Raw genomic sequence first — 21,616 nt, forward strand, 5'->3', positions numbered from 1 at the left:
AAATAGTGGCCACCTACGATCATGCTATGAGCATTGAAGTGCATCCCATGCCCATCCACTGTATCCTCATTCAGCACACTCTTCAGCATAGAGCATCACAACAAGTAATAATCCACACCCTCTTCATTGCCCTCCGAAGCAATAACCACGAAGATATCACCAATACGCAACATATTTGTCAAAAATCTTGGTCACAATCGTGTGTACATATGAGTGGCTTGGTGTTGAGGAGCACATTTCTCACTCCTTCAAGCTTATCTCAGAGCTCCTTGATGTGCTTCTATGCTTCTTCTCTTCTATTCAACCATTTTTACAGTGGCATCAGCTTGCTCTTGTTCGTGCAAGGCCCTCACTTGTGCCTCCTCTACCTTGGATTATGCACCTTCCTTGAGAATTTTCTCAAGCTGCATTGCCTTTGTTGCATCGGTGGCTTTCTCTTGTAGAAAAGTCACCTTTTGAGACATCTTCTTATGATATTTCTCAAAAATCCCTTTGAGGGTGGATGCCATCAAGTGCATTGCAACTCTAGTGGACTGAGATGACAATTGGGATTTGCCATCCATGCAATTCTTCACAGTTCCTCTCGTATCAAGAAAGAAGTGAATGGTCTTCTTTAGCATAGCTTGGAGGTCTATTGACAAGCTAGAAAGCTTGACTCCACCATCTTTACTAATCCGGTCATTCAAGGGGTATACATCTAGAATATCCCATATCCTCCACTGCTTCTCAAAGAAGTGTGCTTGAAAATTGCCTCTAGGAATGCCAAGTGCATTTTCAATCACGCTTCAGTGATGGTAATCTTATGACCGTGATAGACTAGGTGCCCCTCCTTCACGTTCACCTCCTATACCAACCTAGTAAAGTTTTTGAGAGCATCCAAATTGGGCTTTTAAACAGTGAGAGAGGAGCTCCCACATGTCACAATTTCAAGATCAAGGGAGGAGAGGCTCTTGCACTGTGCTACAAAGGGGGAGGAAAGATTGTGTGAGGAGCTCTCGGACTGTGTAGGGTCCATTACGAGAGGGGATAGAAGTTGCAGGAAGTGTGCAAGGGAGGTAGAAATGGTCGAGAGGGATAGAAGATGAAATAGTGAAGGAAATGGAATAGTGGAGGCTTGAGTTTGCAGTCCAAGTGCAAGGGAGAAAGAAACGGTCAAGGAGATAGAAGACGAAACAATTAGCGGATGCTTAAGTTTATAGCCCAACTACACTGTCACGGTGAGAGCCACCATAGTGGTTGGCCCGAATTTTGATTAATTCAAGAACGTAGTACTACCTTGCATGCTAATGAGTGATTAGAGGTGGTGGCATCTAAGATTCCTTGCCACGTCTGTGGTGGCGGCTAAGATCCACCAAGCTAGAAGTTAATTAACAGCCATCGTAGTGGCCCGCAATTACTCATCTTCCAGTTACCACCACCAAGCTTGCATGCATGATTACTATGCGTGCAGTAAATTACCAATCACCAGGCTTGCATGCTCAGGAGAGTACTAGAGTGCATGGTAATGAGCGATTAGAGGTGATTAGGCTTCATAATTTACTTTTGTGGTAATTACTGCTTGGTGGTGGTAGCCTCGTGGTAGCTCTCATTAGCCACATCTGTGGCCACTGGGTTGGAAGTTAATTACCAACCATCGCAGTGGCCCACAGTTATTAACTTGCCAATTACCACCATCGAGCTTGCATGCATGATCACTATGAATGCTATAAATTACCAGTCACTAGGCTTGCATGCTGACTATAGTATTAGAGTGCATGGTAATGAGTGATTAGAGGCGATTAGAATTTATGGTTTATTTTTGTGGTAATTACTCCCTGGTGGTAGTTATTACCCAGTGGTGGTGGCTCTCATCATCCACATCTATCGTGTCTACCATTCCACTAGGCTGGCAGTTAATTACCAACCACGCAAAAGTGGCCTGCTCACCCACCACCGGGCTTAAGCATGCATGATCACTACGAGTGCAGTAAAAATTACCAGTCATCGAGCTTTCATGCTAAGTAGAGTACTAGAGTGCCTGTTAATGAGTGACTAGAGGTAAATTCATGATTTACTTTTGTGGGAATTACTGCCCAGTGGTAGTGGTTCTCATCAACCACATTTGCCGTGGCTAAGATTCCACTAGGCTGGCAATTAATTACTAGACACCGTAGTGGCTTGCTCCCACCACCCGGCTTAAGCATGCAAGATCACTATGCGTGCAGTAAAAATTACTAGTCATCGGACTTGCATGCTCACAGTAGAGTACTAGAGTGCTTAGTAATGAGTTATTAGAGGTGATTAGGTTTTATGATTTGCTTTTATGAGAATTACTGCCCGGTGGTGGTGGCTCTCATAAGCCACATCTATCGTGACTACGATTCCACTGAGCTGGTAGCTAATTACCAGCCACCACCACTATGGCCTACTCACCCACCATCATGCTCTGTAGAGTACTAGAGTTCCTGGTAATGAGTCATTAGAGGTGATTAGGCTTCATAATTTACTTTTGTGGAAATTAATGCCCTGTGGTGGTGGCTCTCATCAGCCACGTCTACCATGGCTAAGATTCCATCGGGTTGGTAGTTAATTACTAGCCACTTTAAGTGGCTTGCTCACCCACCACCGGGTGTCTGCTTCATGATTACCAGCTCGTCTAGGGTGGCACCTAAGATTCCACCACGGTGGCCTGCAATTAATAAAGATGGAACCTTGGGCTCTAGCCATAGCGATGGCTCGAACTTTATAATATACAATATCTGTGGCATTTGGCATTTTACTATGTTGCTCTCATCTGCCCCTGCTTTGCTACTTTGCTCCACATGCTCTGCTACTTTGCTCGACACCCCTCCTCCAGCTCTTTTTTGAACTGATCTACTTTGCTCCCTGCTCCCTCCTCTAATTCTCGTCACTCATCTGCTCCCCTACTCATCTGTTGCTCACCCACTCATCTTTACCATGCCTACTACGGGTTTTGACATTTTGCGAGTTTATTTTTTGTGAGTTTTGCGAGTTTTTCAATTAAAGACAACCACGAACAACATAGCTGGTGGCTAGCTATGTTTAACATGCATTCCCAAAACAAATATCTACTTCCAATGCAATCATCTCTCCAAATTGCAAAAACTCTATTTCAAATGAGTAGCTAAGAGTAGAATGTTTCTCCCAAGCAATCCCATTATTAGCATCCCGATGATCGTAACACAACAATAAAATGCCATAAGATCACCTAAATTTAGCACAAGCGAAAACATAAACCCAAACTTAGGCACCCTATGGGGTGACTTGCTCATGTGATTTTGATTAATGAAATCCCATAAATGAGTGCAATGCACTCTAAAATTTGATTCCAAAATAACATGCCTCTACAACAAAGACATAAATTGAAAGGAAACATAGATGTGGCTACTTATTTGGAGCAATGACATCCACATGATGAAAAAAATCTAATGCAAAGCAATGTCATCCACATAGATGCAACATAGTAGATATGGCTACTTCTCCAAAGAAATGTCATCCACATATCCATAAAGTAGATATGGCTACTTCTCCAAAGCAATGTCATCCACATAGATGCAACAACTCTTATTCAAAAAAAGCATGTCTCTACAACAAAGGCATAAAATGACAAGAAAGAATGTCATTTAGTCCTCCAAAGCAATGTCATCCACATAGATGCAAAGATTTCTTCTCTTCTTAGCTTTTGACTTCATGTCATATTGACCAGCATGAGCCTCCATGTGCCTAGCCATGCTCTCTGCATAACAAGGCAAACCATTACTGTAACTGTCATTTTGCAATAACTCCCTTCTTAGAGGTTTAAAAAACATCCCAAAGAATAAATTCTCTATCTTACCAGGAGTCAACGTACAAACTCTGAAATCGTACAAGGTGTGGACGCAGAAGTCTCTGCTTGACCTTGTACCACTACACATTTTACAAAAATAATACAATATGAAATCAAACCTATTAAAGTAAGCATCACAAAACTCTAAAATTCAAAATGAAAGCATGACATAGGACTATGTAGACTAGAATGACTCACCTCTATGTGTCAAGATCCAACTCACAACTTTTGGATCATAATCCACTCCCATGACATTGACCCCAATCTTCACCCCTGCATTAATGGCCCCACCTGCCCCAACAAGAAAATCTAGAACCACTCCTCCTTCCTTACAAAATGTAGAGAAGAGGAATTGCAAGAACAATTCACTCTTCTCCATGCTTCCCCTCAATGGCCCATTGGTATCTATGGTCCATTCAGATTTCGGAAGTAGGTGGGTTCATGCATTTTGTGGCACTAAGCTTTCGACACAGAATGTATAAATCTAGAGCCATCTCCTAATCACCATGGCAAAATAAAAGTAAGAGATAACAACAAGCAACAATGATAAGAAGCCCAAAAAACCTTTATTATATGAGTACCTACTATTTCCAACAACCAACATAATATTATTATAGAAGTCCCTCCAAAACAAATGAAAATATAAATGCAAGATAAAATTCACCATCAAGTCTCCTCCCGAAAGGGTCAACGCCTCGCAAATGTATGCGGTCATGAACCTAGAAACCAACCTCGAAACCATATACCTAGATGACTCCAGGAACATTCCCAAACTCATCCTCTAAAAACTCAACATAGTGCAGTTTCAAATCTTATGATAGTCACAAGGTTGAAAACCATAAACTCCATCATGCATAGCAGGGACTAGCTACTATGACATCCCCACTGATGTCATCAACGCCCAACAATGGGTGTAGACCATAGTATAAAAATATGCTCTCACACATACAAATCCACACACCCACACATACTTGAGCATCAAATTATACAAAGTCTTCGTACTGAGTTTCTGTCGGCACTCCGGAGGTGAAGGGTAGACTCAACCATGATGAAGGCTAGCACTAAAGGAGAAGGCTAATCAAAAGGTAGTCCAAAATCTCTTCATTCAAGCTACAACTGCTTGTGAAGTCTAAACATTTTCATTTTAGTTTCTCCCCAACGAGCATCTAAATCTAAATCTAGCTGATAGGGCAATGCACCATTTAAGATAGAAAGAATTATCACAATACCAGCAGGCCGCAACTTGGACGACAACTTCACAAGGTGAAATTTGCATGTCCGCTAATACGGCATAAGCATATACCTAGATGAATCCAGGAACATTCCCAAACTCATCCTCTAAAAACACAATGTAGTGTAGTTTCAATCTCATGATAGTCACTCAGAAGGTTGAAAACCATAAACTCCATCATGCATAGCAGGGACTAACTACTATGACATCCCCACTGACGTCATCAGCGCCCAACAGTGGGTGTAGACCATAGTATAAAAATATGCTCTCACACATACAAATCCACACACCCACACATACTTGAGCATCAATTTATACAAAGTCTTTGTACAAAGTTTCTGTCGGCACTCTGGAGGTGAAGGGCAGACTCAGCCATGATGAAGGCTAGCACTAAAGGAGAAGGCTAATCAAAAGGTAGTCCAAAATCTCTTCATTCAAGCTATAACTACTTGTGAAGTCTAAACATTTTCATTTTAGTCTCTCCCCAACCAACATCTAAATCTAAATCTGGTTGATAGGGCAACGCACAATTTAAGATAGAAAGAATTATCACAATACCAGCAGGCTGCAACTTGGACAAAAACTTGACAAAGTGAAATTTGCATGTCCGCTAATACGGCAGAAGCATATACCTAGATGAATCCAGGAACATTCCCAAACTCATCCTCTAAAAACACAACATAGTGCAGTTTCAATCTCATGATAGTCACTCACAAGGTTGAAAACCATAAACTCCATCATGCATAGCAGGGACTAGCTACTATGACATCCCCACTGACGTCATCAGTGCCCAATAATGGGTGTAGACCATAGTATAAAAGTATGCTCTCACACATACAAATCCACACACCCACACATACTTGAGCATCAATTTATACAAAGACTTCATACTAGTTTCTGTTGGCACTCTGGAGGTGAAAGGCAGACTCAGCCATGATGAAGGCTAGCACTAAAGGAGAAGGCTAATCAAAAGGTAGTCCAAAATCTCTTCATTCAAGCTACAACTGCTTGTGAAGTCTAAACATTTTCATTTTAGTCTCTCCCCAACGAGCATCTAAATCTAAATCTAGCTGATAGGGCAACGCACCATTTAAGATAGAAAGAATTATCACAATACCAGCAGGCCACGATTTGGACAAAAACTTCACAAGGTGAAATTTGCATGTCTGCTAATACGGCAGAAGCATATACCTAGATGAATCCAGGAACATTCCCAAACTCATCCTCTAAAAACACAACATAGTGCAGTTTCAATCTCATGATAGTCACTCACAAGGTTGAAAACCATAAACTCCATCATGCATTGCAGGGACTAGCTACTATGACATCCCCACTGACGTCATCAGTGCCCAACAGTGGGTGTAGACCATAGTATAAAAATATGCTCTCACACATACAAATCCACACACCCACACATACTTAAGCATCAATTTATACAAAGTCTTCGTACTGAGTTTCTGTCGGCACTCCGGAGGTGAAGGGCAGACTCAGCCATTATGAAGGCTAGCACTAAAGGAGAAGGCTAATCAAAAGGTAGTCCAAAATCTCTTCATTCAAGCTACAACTGCTTGTGAAGTCTAAACATTTTCATTTTAGTCTCTCCCCAACGAGCATCTAAATCTAAATCTAGCTGATAGGGCAACGCACCATTTAAGATAGAAAGAATTATCATAATACCAGTTGGCCGCAACTTGGACGAAAACTTCACAAGGTGAAATTCGCATGTCTGCTAATATGGCAGAAGCATATACCTAGATGAATCCAGGAACATTCCCAAACTCATCCTCTAAAAACACAACATAGTGCAGTTTCAGTCTCCTGATTTGTAGCTTTGTCTCCCATCTATGAGTGGTAGACGAAATCAATAGCAGCCATCTTGAGTCATCTAACATGGCCACACTGAGTCCGAGCACTACCTCAAGCATATCAATGGACCACTTATTCCAATCAGGCAAGCCCTCAAAACCCTCAACCGCCATGCCAGTGGGCATGTCCAATAGAATTAAATCCGCACTATAAGAGGTTTGAACCCCCTTCCTTGATCTCCCATCATGCCCTGCATGCAACACTAAGAAATCTTTGATAGCATCGATCTCGTTTGATTTCTCTTTTTTTGTCAATGCATCAAACAATCCCAAAACATTAGTACAAATTATAGCAGACCCAACAACTGCACTTTGGGTGATTACCTTCCCCTTCCTATAATCCAAATCCTCCTTTCTTCTCTTAGGCTGAAAGTCACCCACCTCCACACCTTCTCTACCCACACTTAAGGTTCGCTTATTTTTCCTCTTACCTAATGTAGCTAGCTTCACCTTAACCTCCCTAGGACTCATAGTGAAAGGAGTAGTGGCCATCTTTCTTGCTTCCATATCATCTTCCAAGTTTTGTGATAGCAAGCCCTTCTCATGGTGCTCATAATGCAACCTCTCACAATCTAACCACCAAGGACAGTACTTCTCCTCCCACTCAGACAACAAACCCCCTCTCTTTTCAATGTTGGTTTGTTGTGAGTACATGCTTACTTCTCCCACAATCCTAGTTTGATTCAACATATCCACAACACTTGGCATATAGTCAATCTTTCCACTTGTCTTTCCACTTGCAAAAAGATGAAACAACAACCTACACTCAAGCACAAAGATGCAAACCATAACTCGCATGACAAATAAAATCTTATTATACACCCAAGGCATGACAAGATAGAACCATGACTCCCATGACAAGGGAATTCATATCGTCCACCCAAGAAATGATAAGGGAAGAAGGCGTTACCTCCACACCACATGTTCTCCTGCCAACATAATCTCTTGTTGCATTTTTGGAGTCAAAGTAGGCTCCATCCAGACTAATATCTCATGAAATAAATCATCTCTATAACGCCAAACTAGTGTGTTCATGAAACGCCGAATACAAGTGTTTTTCGGCAACATAAATCCTGATATACATGTGAAATTTCAATTACATTTCACAATCACTTTTCTTGAAAACTACAATACCAAGACCTCAAATTTCACTCAAGAAGAATGCATACACCAGAGCAAAACATTGTTTATCTCTAACCTGAAGTATCTTGAGAACAGATTCTACAAGAATTCAGTCGTACCCAAAACAAATTCTCATAGAACACCTCCCTCCCCACCCAAATTTTGTAATCCTTGTCACCTAGAGGGATTCCATGCTATGCTCTAAGTGCAACTCCACCATGTGACAATGAAAGCAAGCGACATTTCTGCTCATTTGAAAGCTTAGCCCTTTGCAAATGATGCAACTTCTCAAGTGTCATCCTAAAGCCTGTGTCTTGGGAAGTCTTTGTTGTCACTAAGTGAAACCACTTATCACCATTCTTTGGGTCCACCACACCCAAAAGCTTGCTCATATAATTAGTATGGCAACGTCTAACAATCATCTTAGGTTTATATTGTGAAGTCCCACCTATGTCTCCCTTTCTAGTGGCCTTCTCTTTTTCAGCCAAGAGATCCTTTTCAATCTCTCACTGCAACAGAAGACAGCATTAAGATAATTTCTTATATGATTCATATCCCACACTTATCTTTCAAAATAAAAAGAATATTGATCAGTACATACCGAAAATAGAATCTGTGCCAACATGTAATGAGTGAGAGGATACCAAAGCAATCCACCATGCCTTTTTAGCTCTGCATCCCTGGCACTTCTACCCTACACAATGAAATGCAAAATAGTACAATCCAAACACCACACCATAGAACTTTAACTTAATACCAAAAGATATACTACGAAACTTCACATTTACCTACTCCATCTCGTCAGGAGTAAACTTTGATGCAAAAAAAGAGTCATTTTCTTCACCCAATTTTCTAACTGAGTACAAAACATCCTTCAACTCCGTTTTGACAAATGCCTTCTCATTTAATCATCAGAAAGAAACATTAAAAGATTAATCATCATAATTCGTCAACACCACACAAGTGGACATGCATCTCAAAATATCCCATACATATTACTTGTTCAATCTATTTAATGCTCCAATAAAAGGTAATTCATCTGCAAGACCAACATATATAAAACTTGCCCTCACAGCAATGTGCTTGGATACATCAAACCTGTAGTTTTCCTTGATAGCCTCCATCCAAGCTTGAGTTCTATGATTGCCATCCCAACAAAGAAGTTTACATTTTAATTTGTAAATTACTCCACATGTCATTTATCACTAGGCTTTCCTCAAATTTTTGATTCATGTCTTGCCAAATGGGATCCCATGTGGCAATGATATCTTCAGTGACAAGAATTTTAGTCTCAGAAGGGCCCTTTAAAGACAATACAAATGATCCTTTTTCTTCCAAATAGCCATCAGAAGTGAATGTGGATTTCAATGTAGATCGTCTTGGTCCCACCTGCCTCACACCATCATGAATATAAATTCTGCACAAAGGCATTAGAGGAGGTGGAGTTCCTCTCATGATCCTAAGTCAATCCATAGTTTGTGCTAATAATTTCACTTGAAAGTGAGTCAACTAGTATCTCAGTAAAAGAGTCTTCCTCAGTTTGTTTTTTTTCTTTTCCTACTTACCCTTCACATCTTCTTTAGGTGGGACTTCTTCTTTAGAACTTACATCATGCATGTCATCATCAACAAAGTCATCATCATCTCCAAATGATGTCATTTTTGAAATATGTGGCTGCAACAATTTTTTATTGTCAAAGTAGTATCAATAAACAAATTATATCAACCCTTAGCCATAGCAATATTCATTGTCCCAAGAAATAAAATACTCATCTCAATTGTAGCATTCTCTAGTTGCACCTCTTTATCATTAGGCACCTGCACATCTTTCTCTATATCATCGATCACATTTAGATGCAATTTATCTGCTGCTGTTGTCTCCATAGCAAGCTTATGTATTGATCTGGTCATCACCATTCTGAAATACTTTTTAATAATGCTCAAACATCCCAAATAAATCTTCAATTTAATGCTTGAATGAAATATAACAATAACAAATATTCAAAATATCTCTCTATTTATTTTAGAAAACATTTTCAGTCTTCTCAGTAAGACCAGTTTGATTACACCATAAGAAACTCCATTAAAAAAAGAGCAAAGAACCCTTTCAACTCCTCAAACATTCTACTCCCCACAACTTCTATTCTTTGAAATTGCACCCTATAGACATAGCTCGCCGGTGAGCTATGCCAAAGAGGATCAAAATTTTCAAGAAGACATATATTTTCCCACCCCAATGGACATAGCTCGCCGGCAAGCTATACTTTAGAGGAGTCAAAATTTTATGTCAGAAACATTTGCCATCGTCGTGCGAGAGAGCTCTCTTGCGAGGTGTGCCTGTGGGGATCATTGAGTTCACTAAAATGTTTAGAGAAAACCATTGAGTTCACTACATTTTCAGAGAGAGCCATTGAGTTTAGCTAATATAATTTTAGGGAGAGCCCTTGATTCCACTAAAATTTTCACCTCTACCAACATAGCTCGTCGGCGAGCTATGTTAAGAGGGGCCCAAATTTTTTAATTCTTTGAAACTAAGGCCCTCTCCCAGCGAGCTATGCTGACATAGGTGAAAAATACAAGGGAGACATGTGACCACATAAAAAAATTGAAAGAGAGAAATTAGCATAAAGAGTCCATAGGATTTTTACAACCGAGAGAAAGAACCTTAGCCCAATGGCTGGCTCGGGAGAGAAGTAACCCAAAAGAAAACAAGAGCAACACAATCGTATCAAACTAGTGCCCTTAAATCCCAAAGTCTGTCTAAGAACAAAATTTTTAAGACCCTCGAGGCATAGCTCGCCGGCGAGCTATGCAAAGAGAGGCATGTATTTTCCATCTCTTTCCCTCTTATGTAGTTGGCCATCACGACTTCAACAGAACTAGCTCGGTTGTGGGGAAGAAGTCTTCTTTGGCATAGATCCACGGCAATAGGAGAGTGGTAGATAGGCCAAAAGCATCAAACCAAGGACGAGATGCATCTATTTTTTAACCTATTTTTACGTAGCTCGCCGGCGAGCTATGTCTGAGGGTGTCTCATTAAAGCTTACGGTGACTCGCTCCACAAAGAAAGGCTTGCTCACAACATCAATTTATACCCCCACTCAACATAGCTCGCCGGTGAGCTCTGCTATGTGAGGAGGAAATTTTTAGCTAATGAGTTGCAAATGTGACTTACGATGGATAGGATGTCTTTCGTCTCGTGAAGGGAGCGGATTCGCAATGCTGGAAAGTAGAGAAGTGACGAGGGAGTTTCACCGAAGGATATCGGACAAGAGAGCGAAAGAGAGCCTGAGAACGCTGAAGAGAGCTTGTCGGAGGGGAAGAGAGCATGAGAGAGCAGGATAACGTACGAGAGAGGGGAAGTGAGTGGCACGCGAGAGAAATAAGTGCGATGGGCAACGATAAGGAGTTTGCGATGGGCAGCGATGAGAAAGTCCGATGGCGTTAGCTCTCCGATGAGAAAGACCGATGGCGTTAGCTCTCCAATGGCTTTTGCTCTCCAACGGCCAGATAACGGCGGTAGTTAAAGCTCCTGCCAAACTGCAAGATATGAACGGCAGATACGATTTTTAAAGTTCCAGCAAGAGACCTCCGTTCGTCATGAGCTCAAACAAATTTCGCGATCAAAGGGACCACAAGTCAAGAGCCAAAGCTTAAACGATGGCAGCCAAAGCTTAAACGAGTCAAGAGCCGACCACGATCTGTCAAGTCAAGGATATATTTCGCTTCTGAATCATGAATCATGAATCTTGAAGGAGCAACCTTGGAAACCCAGAAGGCGAGAGACAAAAAATGTGGCAGATAGAATCGGACGAAAAATGTGGCAGATAGAACCCGAAAATTTTCCTTCAAAACCGAACATGAAATTTTGTAAGAGATGGAAGCGAACGTGATCTAGGCTCTATTACGAAATAGCAAGCAAAGCGAATAAATGGAAGCGAACGTGATCTAGGCTCTATTACTTTGATTGAGAGACTAAGGAAAAAATGGCAAACGCCAGATTGAGAGTTTGAGAATTTGCTAGGCTCTATTACGTTTGAGAGAGCTAGGCTCTATTACGTTTATTTCTTGTCTCTCAATCACATTGAGGAAACAAGATCAAACTGTGCGTATGAGATTACTATTACGGATCCAAGACAAGTTTGAAGTTGTTCATCAATCGCAGCAACGATGCATATGCTTTCAGGATCAGAGATTGGCCTCTTCCTGCTGCAGCATGCAATGCCGTCGTGCCATTGCTATCCCTGAACGAAAGCACTGCCGCCTGGCTGTTATCCTTCAACAATTCTCTCACCATCTCCACGTTTCCTGCTTTTGCAGCCGCGATGATGGCTTTGCTCTCATCGGACCGCTTGACCTTGACGTCCTTTTTGCCAAACTCAAGATCCCTTGAAAGATTCGTAAATTCTTTCCTCTCGCAGCGGAATAGAGAAGATCAGACAATCCAAACTCTCCGTCTCCTGCAATCAAATCTGGTCTTGCGGAAAGCAAGCCTTTCACCATGGTTTCATCCGCGGCAGCAGCTGCCGTGTAGAGCACCCACACACCGTATCCTGCGTCAATTAAAAGATTGCCTTGCAGTTGCTCGCCGCATTCTCGCATTAGATCTCTATTGCTAGGCTCTATTACGTTTGAGAGAGCTAGGCCATCTCGAAAGCCTTCTCCTCATCGGACTTCTCTGCCGAGCTCAACTTAGCCCAAAAAAAGCGCTGCTGATTCTATTGGAATTTGTAAGTATGTTCCTTCCCCTACTCATTGGAAGTATTAGTATTAGTGCGTGTGAGTTGAAAACGAAGAGTTTGGCTGGAATTTCGCATAAAGAGACAGACTGTCCACTCGTCTACACTTTGGACGATCATGGTTCGGAATTGGATCACAAAAGTACCCTGTTTCCGTCCTCTGATACACGCACAGCGTCGCTATTAATCTATTTTAATCTGTTAGAAGAAAGCTAGCTGAAGACACCCAACTTTCAGTCGTCTGAAAATACAGCCCATAACCGGACTTTCAGTCGTCTGCAAATACAGCCGAGACCTCTGCCAATCCTCACACCTCGGCAGTAGATCACCCCCAGTCCCTCTAGAACGTCCCGCGCCCCTGCTACCCTCTACGATGTCCTTGAGATCCTCCGAAGGGCTTTCAAGTCTGAAAACAAGTCTGCTTATACAGACGCCCTCCCAAGCAATACCACCGCCTCTGCAAGACAAGGAGGAAAGCACGAAAATGTTCTTGCAAATCCACCTAGCTTACCTCGCCCATTCTGATCTGCAAAGCCTGGCTGGATATGACCATCTGTTAACAGCTAAGGATTTTAGATATAGAGCCAATACAATGTCATCTATTGTTTATTTTTTGAGAGAGCTTGTTTATTTCTTGCAACCGGAGAGTCGAGAAGTTATCGAAGGCATTGGAGATCGTCCATCAACAGACACACACAGAGAGCGTTGATACACTGACAAAAGAGCATTGATACAAAGGCACTGACAGAGAGCTTTGATACAATGAGACAGGATAAAAGCAGACAGAGAGAGAAAGACAGAGTGAATAGAGAAAATAATGAAGGTGGCCAGTGCAAACTTGAAAAGCTGCTGATAGAAGCTCCACGGGAATTATATGAAGGAAGGTTTTCCGGACCAAAGAAGCAAGGTTGATAGACCAAAGAAGCTCCACGGGACCATCTCAAGCAATCCCAACACTTCATCGACTGCCTGGCCCCAGTCGGCGGCTCTCACAACCATCAAGAAATCAAAGTGGTTGAATCAATAAGTCCCGCTGATGAGGCACAGGGTAGAGATTTCCGAGTCAATAATTGAACGAATTTGAACGAGAGTGAAAGCGAAAGGCTCGCAAGCATAACAGAGCCTTTAGAGAGAGAGCTCACGTTGCCACCACCGATCCACCTCCACCTCCACCCCCACCCCCACCCCTACCTCCATTGTCCCCCCCTCCACATCCTCATCCGCTCCCCTACCTCCAGCCTCCGCCCTTCCCCTAGCCACCAACATTTTGCCCTCCACCTCTACCTCTTCCCCCTCCACCCTCCCCCCTCCCCCTCCCCCCCTTCCCCTTGGCGCCTCCCTTCCCCCCTCCACCCTACCATCTCCCATTGATCCCCTTGCCCACCTTGTAGTAGCAATGTTGCTTCACGACGCGACTTGCCGAAGTCCACTATCCGTCGTCGTACTAGCAAGATTGTGCAGTCTTTTTTTAGTGACCTTATGTCAGCTTTGCAGTCTGCTCTTCTCACGTCCCTGATTGATCACCTTGACTTGGTAGAGTGTAGGAGGCTTGCTGGTCTTGGTGCACGTAGAGATAGGGTTGTATGTAGCAAGGTCCTTAGCAGTGTTCGACGTTCTTATGCTTCTATTAAGCATAGGAACTCCACTGATGCCTTGGCAGCACGTCGTGCTATTGTGGCTGCCATTAGTAGACCTTAGATGATAGGCCATGTGTGTACCGCTTCATGTCTTCTTCAGATTGCACCACACACATTGCGAGTAGGCATGATTAGGAGGCAGAGTCTAGAGGATAGTGAGACTGATGCTCTTTGGGCTTCGAGTGGTCGTGCACCTCGCAGTGATCAATTGTTGGATGATTCCACTAGGTCCTTCATACACAGCAGTTTTGGGAGGAGCATTGCAGAGCATCCCCGGTATTCAAGAAGGCATTGCAAAAGAGGGTGTCACGCGGTGTGTACATTGAGCATGGTGCATGTTTTTTGGAGTGTACCCAGACTAAGTTGTACACTCAATTTGTAGAGGCACACCTGGAGTTTAGGATTGGGCAGAGGTCATTTGAGCAATGCAGGCCATGGTTTGTGCAATGCTCTCAGGAGCGTGACACGTGCTGTTGTCGCTACCATGTGGATTTTGGATTGATGTATGACGTATTCCATTCCTTTGATGGTCATAGGGGAGTGGTTCCTACTAGCCCTCGTGACTTCATTCATTCCATATTGTGTACACGAGATGGCGATGCTTTATTCCACTCACTTGATTGTGTGGAAGGCAGGTGTACTTTGTGTGATGACTTTGCTAGAGTACCTTGAGTTGCACTAGATACTTGTGACCTGCAGATGGTTCGTTGGCAGTAGTATGAGTACAATACCCTAACATTAGATGGTGGTGCACAGTCGAGGAGGTTGCAGCTTATGGGGAAGGAGACTCCACATGTTGTATTCATTGATAGTTTTCAAGGGAAGTTGTACCGCTACATATGCCACTTGCACAATACGAAGTGGGAAGATCGTCAGTTTCGTGCATGTTTGAGCACGTTTCCTATAGGGGTGGTTGTCTCAGTGGTGGACTTTGTGGAGAATTATACCTTTGCACCATAGCATGAGATCCAATTGGAGTATTATTTCTCCGAACAGGGCATTCCGATCACATGGAGCTACTTTGAGATAGGGCACGGTAAGGGAGAGCACGATGGTGCAGTTGCTTGCATGAAGCGTGCTTTGTGTCGATACTCATTGCATCGCAGTGCCGATCGCTTCAAGGATGCACATGATGTGGTGCGGTGCTGCAGCTAGCACTTATCCACTAGTGCTATCTCCTCATTTCAGTCGCGTGACGATAGGGTGGTTAGCCGGTATTTTTGGTGCATGGACATTGGGAGTATTGATCGGTCTAGGCCTTTTGATTGTCGTTCAGTGTCTGGCACTCTTGATTTCCATTCCATCAGGAGCATAGGTGAGTCTCACCCTGCGATCTTTTCTCGACGGTTTGCATGTTCTTGCTCTGCATGCATTGATGATGATTGGGGAGGGTACTCCATGATACCATGGGCCGATCCATGGGAACGGCGAGTGCTTTCTCCCTTCCAGCCTTGGGAGGAGGTACATGATGATCAGGATGCGGGATTCAATTCCTCTAGAGATTACAACCAGCTTATAGATATGTTGCATATTTGTGATATCTTCACGGTCATTGCTTTGGAGGGCAATGAGGAGGGTGTGGATTATTACTTGTTGCGATGCTCTATGGCGAAGAGTGTGCTCAATGAGGATACAGTGGATGGGCATGGGATGCACTTCGATGCTCATAGCATGATCGTAGGTAGCTACTATTTTCAGTAGATACAGAGGCGTGGTCGTTATATTGAGTTCTAGGAGTACATGGCGGATCAGGAGGCATACATGTTTCTCATCTTGTTGTTGCGATCAAGATTACTTTGAGTCATGTTCGCACTCGCAAGGCAACGTCCACTCCACAATGACGCCTTGCAGTGGAGGATCACGAGAGCATACTTGCGACTATTGGCATGAGAGCCGAGCGAATCCTGAGGAGTAGCACATTGCATATCATACTTTTGGGGATCATTAGTTGATCAAATAGATTTTTATTGGGTATAACTAGTTGATTACATATTTTTGTATTCGATATACAGTATAGGCTCACTGTGTGAGCATATCGTTGTAATTTTCATGGACTCATATTTTGTATTTCACTATGATGGTTTTATACACGTTCATACACATCATTGTATTAGATTCTATTTTATACATGGGAAGTAGCAAGCTAAGGGTGTCCACTTTTTGTTCACTCCCCAATCCTTAGGAGGTGGAAAAACAAGCTTTTTAGCATACAAAAATGCAAATCTCACCTACTTCCCTATGGATCTAGTCTTTGAAGTCTTCAGACACAACATCACACTTGCTATTGTGCACACAATCGTATAGTCTGATCGAAAATTTGATGCACACACAAAAAATTTCTTTGTGTCACACGGCATGGTTCCAGGGTGGTCACACCTTTGTCACGAACAGAGAGTGTCATATTAAATTCTAAATTTCTCATTCATTTTAGATTAAATGTTATTGAAACTTTGTAGGTGGTCTCTTTACATTATGTAGAGCTTAACTTGATTTATTGGTAATTTTTTGAATGACTTATCTAATTATAAATAATTATTTATAATAAATAAAGTCATAAAATACATGCATTTTAGTAGCACACCACATTTTTTTAGTATTTTGAATAATTAAGTAAATCCAATTCAGTGGAAGGTTAGTAGGCACATAAGGGTGTGTGGTTGAATCATCAAATCCCAAATCCAACGGTTAGATTTAGGAAGATTGAAGTTTAATTTTTACTTTTACTCCTTAGAGGATCAACAAAGAATATTAAAAATAAATCTAGTAATTCTCAAACATGACCAAACATTTCAAAAATGTCAATATTTTTAGTCCTCTGCATGATGAATAAGAGGAAAAAATTTTGGTTAAATTTGAGCAAGGGAAATGTACGATATGGCCTCCAAGAGTGAAATCTCCCTTTTGTGGGTGAAAAAGGGCCACCCAAGCCTAATACCAAGACAAGGGAGGCTTGGTATTAGGCTTGGTGAGGTAGGCTAGGAGCATCACTGACCCTAGTGGCAAGCCTTTGGAGTGTGCATGCTGCCCATGTGGAAGGCTGAGTCATCTATTTTTGCCTTGCAACCATGCCACGTTGTTAGACCGCATGGTGCCATGTCATCAAGGATTTGTGACATCACTCCTTGCCATCTCACCTTACATTGCCACACATGCTGCCACATCAGCCACATGTGCCACCTCATCATTCCACATCATAGGAACTCTTGGAGCCATGTCATCACACCTTGCCACCATGGCATACCTCCTCAACCTTGCCACATCACCAATCCCTCCACCTCAATTTGCCATGTCAATCTACCACCTCATGAATGCCAACTCATCATGCCACATCACATTTCCACGTCATGGAAGAGCCACATTAGCCATATGTATACACATCACGATGTGCGCAAGGAATAGAATACCTCGATCGAGGTTTATGACCACGATGTGCGAGGCATAGAATACCTCGATCGAGGTTTATGACTTGTGTGAGGCATAGAATACCTCGATCGAGGTATATGACCATGGGGTATGTACCTCGATCGAGGTTTATGACCTGCGTGAGGCATTGAATACCTCCATCGAGGTATATGACCTAGGCATAGCATACCTCGATCGAGGTTTACGACCACGATCGAGGTATTTGGAGGTACAAAACTGGAATAAAATCAAACGATGCAAATATTCAAAATTAACGTTGGATTCCAGCCAATTAGTTTCAATCTTAGCACCTTCTCCACCAATAATAATCAAGAGAAATCTAAGAGCAATCTAGTGGATGAGTTGAGGCTCTCTATAAGACACCACGTTTTGGTTCATTTCACCCATTCTTAGCCATTCTTGCCTCCTCATCACTTTGTCACACCTTCCATCCTACTTTCATTGACCTCCTCATCACTTTGTCACACCTTCCATCCTACTTTCATTGAGAATGGGTTCTCAAAGCCGTAGAGCTAGTAGACGTGAAAGATCTAGGAACCCCCCCCCAAAACTCATTGACGAGGAGCGTAAGTGGAAGGCTCGTGAGCACAAGAGAGCCTCTAGAGCTAGAGCTCGCGCTGCCACCACCGATCCACCTCCACCTCTACATCCCACCTCCACCTCCACCTCCACCCCCACCCCCACCTCCATTGGCCCCCCATCCTCATCCGCTCCCCTACCTCCAGCCTCTGCCCTTCCCCTAGCCACCTACATTTTGGCCTACACCTCTACCTCTTCCCCCTCCACCCTCCCCCCTCCCCCTCCCCCTCCCCTCGTTCCCCTTGGCGCCTCCCTTCCCCCCAGACACCCTACCATCTCCCATTGATCCCCTTGCCCCACCTTGCAGCAGCAGTGTTGCTTCACGACGTGACTTGCCGAAGTCCACTATCCGTCGTCGTACTAGCATAATTGTGCAGTACTTTTTTTGTAACCTCACGCCAGCTTCGCAGTCTGCTCTTCTCACATCCCTGATTGATCACCCTGACTTGGTAGAGTGTAGGAGGCTTGCTGGTCTTGGTGCACGTAGAGATAGGGTTGTATGTAGCGAGGTCCTTAGCAGTGTTCGATGTTCCTATGCTTCTATTAAGCATAGGAACTCCAGTGATGCCTTGGCAGCACGTCATGCTATTGTGGCTACCATTAGTAGAGCTCATATGATAGGCCATGTGCGTACCACTTCACGTCTTCTTCAGATTGCACCGCACACATTGCGAGCAGGCATTGCGAGCAGGCATGATTAGGAGGCAGAGTCTAGAGGATAGTGAGACTGATGCTCTTTGGGCTTCGAGTGGTCGTGCACCTCGCAGCGATCGATTGTTGGATGATTTCACTAGGTCCTTCATACAACAGTTTTGGGAGGAGCATTGCAGAGCATCCCCAGTGTTCAAGAAGGCATTGTAGAAGAGGGTGTCAGGCGGTATGTACATTGAGCATGGTGCATGTTTTTCGGAGTGTACCCAGACTGAGTTGTACACTCAGTTTGTAGAGGCGCACCCGGAGTTCACGATTGGGCAGAGGTCATTTGAGCGATGCAGGCCATGGTTTGTGCGATGCTCTCAGGAGCGTGACACATGCTGTTGTCGCTACCATGTGGATTTTGGATTGATGTATGACGTATTCCGTTCCCTTGATGGTCATAGGGGAGTGGTTCCTACTAGCCCTCGCGACTTCATTCATTACATATTGTGTACACGAGATGGTGATGCTTTATTCCACTCCCTTGATTGTGTGGAAGGCAGGTGTACTTTGTGTGGTGACTTTGCTAGAGTGCCATGAGTTGCACTAGATACTTGTGATGTGCAGATGGTTCGTTGGCAGCAGTATGAGTACAGTTTCTTGACATTAGATGGTGGTGCACAGTCGAGGAGGTTGCAGCTTGTGGGGAAGGAGACACCACATGTTGTATTCATAAACAGTTTTCGAGAGAAGCTGTACCGCTACATACGCCACTCGCACACTATGAAATGGGAGGATCGTCAGTTCCATGCATGTTTGAGGATATTTCCTACAGGGGTGGTTGTCTCAGTGGTGGACTTTGCAGATAATTATACCTTTGCACCACAGCATAAGATCCAATCGGAGTATTATTTCTCCGAACAGGTGATGTGTGATTGAGTATTGATTTTTTTATGGCCTCATTATATTGAATTATTTCAATAGTCATATTTTTTTTTCAATGCCATATTGCAGGTTGCTATATTTGTGCACATTAGCTATCGTCATGCACAGGCTCATGTGGATGGCATTGATAGCACCATGGACTCACGCGTCATTGTGCGAGAGTATCACTTCTACATTAGTGATGATCGATCGTATGATGCCCATTTTGTGCAGCATTGCTTCACTTTGCATGATAGTTTCTTGAGGGATCATGGTGTCACATGGAAGCGGCGCTGGATCTGGTTAGAGGATCTGGTCAGAGGCTGTGGTGGTCAGGTCAAATCTGCTGGATAGTTTTATTGGTTCTATAGATGGCATCGTGAGACAGGCATTTCGATCACATGGGGCTACTTCGAGACAGGGCACGGTAAGGGAGAGCACGATGGTGCAAGTGCTTACGTGAAGCGTGCTTTGCGTCGATACCAGTTGCGTCACAGTGCCGATCGCTTCAAGGATGCACATGATGTGGTGCGGTGGTGCAGCTTATCCACTAGTGCTATCTCCTCGTTTCAGTTGCATGACGATAGGGTGGTGAGCCGGTATTTTTGGTGCGTGGACATTGGGAGTCTTGATTGGTCTAAGCCTTTTGATTGTTGTTCAGTGTCTGGCACTCTTGATTTACATTCCATCAGGAGCATAGGTGAGTGTTACCCTGCAATCTTTTCTCCATGGTTTGCATGTTTTTGCTCTGCATGCATTGATGATGATTGGGGAGGGTGCTACATGATACCATGGGCCGATCCATGGGTACGGCGAGTGCTTTCTCCCTTCCAGCCCTTGGAGGAGGTACATGATGATCAAGATGCGGGATTCAATTCCTCTAGAGATTATGACCAAAAACACAAAAGGATGGCAATGATGATAAATATGCAAAAATGACAAATCATAAGGATACAGCAAGACACATTTGATGCACAGAAAGAAAGCTAGAACTAAGGCAAATAGCAAAATTCCAATCGAATACCATCCAACAAACAGACTACAGTAGCAAAGAGCAACTATATCATGATGAGGAAGAAGATGTCTCTAATGTGTATGGCGACTCTAATATAGAGGAAGGAGACCATCCAAAAGGCAAAAGGCTTAGAGGGCTGATAATTTCATCAAAGAGCTATTACACTCAAAGGTGCAAATCACATTGGACCAACTATTAATTCTTGTACCACTTTGAAGGAACAATTGTTTCAAGGTCTGGAAGGAGACAACCAACCCAAGGCACCAGTGACTACTATAGAAGAAGATGAAGTCTAAACACTATATTAGGGAATTTGGGACTTTTCAAATAGTTTGGGACTTCCCAATATGGTTAAGATTTGTCCACATGGTCAAATCTGGACCCTTACTTGAAAGTGGAATCCATCCTTAACACCATCTTAACACCATATTAGGGAATCCTCCCAAGTCCCACTTTCAAATAAGGGTTCAGGTTTTGGACACATGGTTAAATCTTAGCCCTTAACTTGAAAGTGGGACTTAGGAGATTCCCAAATTCTCTAATATAGTGTTTAAGAGGAATCTCCAGAAATCTATACATCAACAATAGAAGAGGTGGATTACAGAGTTCCCACAATTAAT

This window comes from Dipteris shenzhenensis, chromosome 32 (assembly GCF_047967505.1).
Source record: "Dipteris shenzhenensis isolate YYH24624 ecotype China chromosome 32, Dip_SZ_1.0, whole genome shotgun sequence".
Classification (NCBI taxonomy): domain Eukaryota; kingdom Viridiplantae; phylum Streptophyta; class Polypodiopsida; order Gleicheniales; family Dipteridaceae; genus Dipteris; species Dipteris shenzhenensis.